The sequence below is a fragment of the Mauremys mutica genome, chromosome 8, assembly GCF_020497125.1.
Source record: "Mauremys mutica isolate MM-2020 ecotype Southern chromosome 8, ASM2049712v1, whole genome shotgun sequence".
Classification (NCBI taxonomy): domain Eukaryota; kingdom Metazoa; phylum Chordata; order Testudines; family Geoemydidae; genus Mauremys; species Mauremys mutica.
In genome coordinates this window covers 112,288,458-112,294,457 of record NC_059079.1, presented here as the reverse complement: position 1 = coordinate 112,294,457, position 6,000 = coordinate 112,288,458, and positions in this window count along the sequence as shown.

The window sequence follows — 6,000 nt, the reverse complement described above, 5'->3', positions numbered from 1 at the left end:
CCCTAACCCTAAACCCTAAACCCTAACCCTAACCCTAACCCTAACCCTAACCCTAACCCCAAACCCTAACCCTAACCCTAACCCTAACCCTAACCCCTAACCCTAACCCTAACCCTAACCCTAACCCTAACCCTAACCCTAACCCTAACCCTAACCCTAACCCTAACCCTAACCCTAACCCTAACCCTAACCCTAACCCTAACCCTAACCCTAACCCTAACCCTAACCCTAAACCCTAACCCTAACCCTAACCCTAACCCTAACCCTAACCCTAACCCTAACCCTAACCCTAACCCTAACCCTAACCCTAACCCTAACCCTAACCCTAACCCTAACCCTAACCCTAACCCTAACCCTAACCCTAACCCTAACCCTAACCCTAACCCTAACCCTAACCCTAACCCTAACCCTAACCCTAACCCTAACCCTAACCCTAACCCTAACCCTAACCCTAACCCTAACCCTAACCCTAACCCTAACCCTAACCCTAACCCTAAACCCAAACCCTAACCCAAACCCTAACCCTAACCCTAACCCTAACCCTAACCCTAACCCTAACCCTAACCCTAACCCTAACCCTAACCCTAACCCTAACCCTAACCCTAACCCTAACCCTAACCCTAACCCTAACCCTAACCCTAACCCTAACCCTAACCCTAACCCTAACCCTAACCCTAACCCTAACCCTAACCCTAACCCTAACCCTAACCCTAACCCTAACCCTAACCCTAACCCTAACCCTAACCCTAACCCAAACCCAAACAACCCTAACCCTAACCCAACCCTAGACCCAAACAACCCTAACCCTAGACCCAAACAACCCTAACCCTAGACCCAAACAACCCTAGACCCAAACAACCCTAGACCCAAACAACCCTAACCCTAGACCCAAACAACCCTAACCCTAGACCCAAACAACCCTAACCCTAGACCCAAACAACCCTAGACCCAAACAACCCTAACCCTAGACCCAAACAACCCTAACCCTAGACCCAAACAACCCTAGACCCAAACAACCCTAACCCTAGACCCAAACAACCCTAACCCTAGACCCAAACAACCCTAACCCTAGACCCAAACAACCCTAACCCTAGACCCAAACAACCCTAGACCCAAACAACCCTAACCCTAGACCCAAACAACCCTAACCCTAGACCCAAACAACCCTAGACCCAAACAACCCTAACCCTAGACCCAAACAACCCTAACCCTAGACCCAAACAACCCTAGACCCAAACAACCCTAGACCCAAACAACCCTAACCCTAGACCCAAACAACCCTAGACCCAAACAACCCTAACCCTAGACCCAAACAACCCTAACCCTAGACCCAAACAACCCTAACCCTAGACCCAAACAACCCTAGACCCAAACAACCCTAACCCTAGACCCAAACAACCCTAACCCTAGACCCAAACAACCCTAGACCCAAACAACCCTAACCCTAGACCCAAACAACCCTAACCCTAGACCCAAACAACCCTAACCCTAGACCCAAACAACCCTAACCCTAGACCCAAACAACCCTAGAAACACCCCTAACCCTAGACCCACACAACCCTACACCTAGACCCAAACAACCCTAGACCCAAACAACCCTAACCCTAGACCCAAACAACCCTAACCCTAGACCCAAACAACCCTAGACCCAAACAAAACAACCCTAGACCCAAACAACCCTAACCCTAGACCCAAACAACCCTAACCCTAGACCCAAACAACCCTAACCCTAGACCCAAACAACCCTAACCCTAGACCCAAACAACCCTAGACCCAAACAACCCTAACCCTAGACCCAAACAACCCTAACCCTAGACCCAAACAAAACAACCCTAGACCCAAACAACCCTAACCCTAGACCCAAACAAAACAACCCTAGACCCAAACAACCCTAACCCTAGACCCAAACAACCCTAACCCTAGACCCAAACAAAACAACCCTAGACCCAAACAACCCTAACCCTAGACCCAAACAAAACAACCCTAGACCCAAACAACCCTAGACCCAAACAACCCTAACCCTAGACCCAAACAACCCTAACCCTAGACCCAAACAACCCTAGACCCAAACAACCCTAGACCCAAACAACCCTAACCCTAGACCCAAACAACCCTAACCCTAGACCCAAACAACCCTAACCCTAGACCCAAACAAAACAACCCTAGACCCAAACAACCCTAACCCTAGACCCAAACAACCCTAAACCTAGACCCAAACAACCCTAGACCCAAACAACCCTAACCCTAGACCCAAACAACCCTAACCCTAGACCCAAACAACCCTAGACCCAAACAACCCTAGACCCAAACAACCCTAGACCCAAACAACCCTAACCCTAGACCCAAACAACCCTAACCCTAGACCCAAACAACCCTAGACCCAAACAACCCTAACCCTAGACCCAAACAACCCTAACCCTAGACCCAAACAACCCTAGACCCAAACAACCCTAACCCTAGACCCAAACAACCCTAACCCTAGACCCAAACAACCCTAGACCCAAACAACCCTAGACCCAAACAACCCTAACCCTAGACCCAAACAACCCTAACCCTAGACCCAAACAACCCTAGACCCAAACAACCCTAACCCTAGACCCAAACAACCCTAACCCTAGACCCAAACAACCCTAGACCCAAACAACCCTAACCCTAGACCCAAACAACCCTAACCCTAGACCCAAACAACCCTAGACCCAAACAACCCTAGACCCAAACAACCCTAGACCCAAACAACCCTAACCCTAGACCCAAACAACCCTAACCCTAGACCCAAACAACCCTAGACCCAAACAACCCTAACCCTAGACCCAAACAACCCTAACCCTAGACCCAAACAACCCTAGACCCAAACAACCCTAACCCTAGACCCAAACAACCCTAACCCTAGACCCAAACAACCCTAGACCCAAACAACCCTAGACCCAAACAACCCTAACCCTAGACCCAAACAACCCTAACCCTAGACCCAAACAACCCTAACCCTAGACCCAAACAACCCTAGACCCAAACAACCCTAACCCTAGACCCAAACAACCCTAACCCTAGACCCAAACAACCCTAACCCTAGACCCAAACAACCCTAACCCTAGACCCAAACAACCCTAGACCCAAACAACCCTAACCCTAGACCCAAACAACCCTAACCCTAGACCCAAACAACCCTAGACCCAAACAACCCTAACCCTAGACCCAAACAACCCTAGACCCAAACAACCCTAGACCCAAACAACCCTAACCCTAGACCCAAACAACCCTAACCCTAGACCCAAACAACCCTAACCCTAGACCCAAACAACCCTAGACCCAAACAACCCTAACCCTAGACCCAAACAACCCTAACCCTAGACCCAAACAACCCTAGACCCAAACAACCCTAACCCTAGACCCAAACAACCCTAACCCTAGACCCAAACAACCCTAGACCCAAACAACCCTAACCCTAGACCCAAACAACCCTAACCCTAGACCCAAACAACCCTAGACCCAAACAACCCTAACCCTAGACCCAAACAACCCTAACCCTAGACCCAAACAACCCTAGACCCAAACAACCCTAACCCTAGACCCAAACAACCCTAACCCTAGACCCAAACAACCCTAACCCTAGACCCAAACAACCCTAACCCTAGACCCAAACAACCCTAACCCTAGACCCAAACAACCCTAGACCCAAACAACCCTAACCCTAGACCCAAACAACCCTAACCCTAGACCCAAACAACCCTAACCCTAGACCCAAACAACCCTAGACCCAAACAACCCTAACCCTAGACCCAAACAACCCTAACCCTAGACCCAAACAACCCTAGACCCAAACAACCCTAACCCTAGACCCAAACAACCCTAACCCTAGACCCAAACAACCCTAGACCCAAACAACCCTAACCCTAGACCCAAACAACCCTAGACCCAAACAACCCTAGACCCAAACAACCCTAGACCCAAACAACCCTAACCCTAGACCCAAACAACCCTAACCCTAGACCCAAACAACCCTAGACCCAAACAACCCTAACCCTAGACCCAAACAACCCTAACCCTAGACCCAAACAACCCTAGACCCAAACAACCCTAACCCTAGACCCAAACAACCCTAACCCTAGACCCAAACAACCCTAGACCCAAACAACCCTAACCCTAGACCCAAACAACCCTAGACCCAAACAACCCTAGACCCAAACAACCCTAGACCCAAACAACCCTAACCCTAGACCCAAACAACCCTAACCCTAGACCCAAACAACCCTAACCCTAGACCCAAACAACCCTAACCCTAGACCCAAACAACCCTAGACCCAAACAACCCTAACCCTAGACCCAAACAACCCTAACCCTAGACCCAAACAACCCTAGACCCAAACAACCCTAACCCTAGACCCAAACAACCCTAACCCTAGACCCAAACAACCCTAGACCCAAACAACCCTAGACCCAAACAACCCTAACCCTAGACCCAAACAACCCTAACCCTAGACCCAAACAACCCTAACCCTAGACCCAAACAACCCTAACCCTAGACCCAAACAACCCTAGACCCAAACAACCCTAACCCTAGACCCAAACAACCCTAACCCTAGACCCAAACAACCCTAGACCCAAACAACCCTAACCCTAGACCCAAACAACCCTAACCCTAGACCCAAACAACCCTAGACCCAAACAACCCTAACCCTAGACCCAAACAACCCTAGACCCAAACAACCCTAGACCCAAACAACCCTAACCCTAGACCCAAACAACCCTAACCCTAGACCCAAACAACCCTAACCCTAGACCCAAACAACCCTAACCCTAGACCCAAACAACCCTAACCCTAGACCCAAACAACCCTAACCCTAGACCCAAACAACCCTAACCCTAGACCCAAAAAACCCTAGACCCAAACAACCCTAACCCTAGACCCAAACAACCCTAACCCTAGACCCAAACAACCCTAGACCCAAACAACCCTAACCCTAGACCCAAACAACCCTAGACCCTAACAACCCTAGACCCAAACAACCCTAGACCCAAACAACCCTAGACCCAAACAACCCTAGACCCAAACAACCCTAACCCTAGACCCAAACAACCCTAACCCTAGACCCAAACAACCCTAACCCTAGACCCAAACAACCCTAGACCCAAACAACCCTAACCCTAGACCCAAACAACCCTAACCCTAGACCCAAACAACCCTAGACCCAAACAACCCTAACCCTAGACCCAAACAACCCTAACCCTAGACCCAAACAACCCTAGACCCAAACAACCCTAACCCTAGACCCAAACAACCCTAGACCCTAACAACCCTAGACCCAAACAACCCTAGACCCAAACAACCCTAGACCCAAACAACCCTAACCCTAGACCCAAACAACCCTAACCCTAGACCCAAACAACCCTAGACCCAAACAACCCTAACCCTAGACCCAAACAACCCTAACCCTAGACCCAAACAACCCTAGACCCAAACAACCCTAACCCTAGACCCAAACAACCCTAACCCTAGACCCAAACAACCCTAGACCCAAACAACCCTAACCCTAGACCCAAACAACCCTAACCCTAGACCCAAACAACCCTAGACCCAAACAACCCTAACCCTAGACCCAAACAACCCTAGACCCAAACAACCCTAGACCCAAACAACCCTAGACCCAAACAACCCTAACCCTAGACCCAAACAACCCTAGACCCAAACAACCCTAACCCTAGACCCAAACAACCCTAACCCTAGACCCAAACAACCCTAGACCCAAACAACCCTAGACCCAAACAACCCTAGACCCAAACAACCCTAGACCCAAACAACCCTAGACCCAAACAACCCTAACCCTAGACCCAAACAACCCTAGACCCAAACAACCCTAACCCTAGACCCAAACAACCCTAACCCTAGACCCAAACAACCCTAGACCCAAACAACCCTAACAACCCTAGACCCAAACAACCCTAACCCTAGACCCAAACAACCCTAGACCCAAACAACCCTAACCCTAGACCCAAACAACCCTA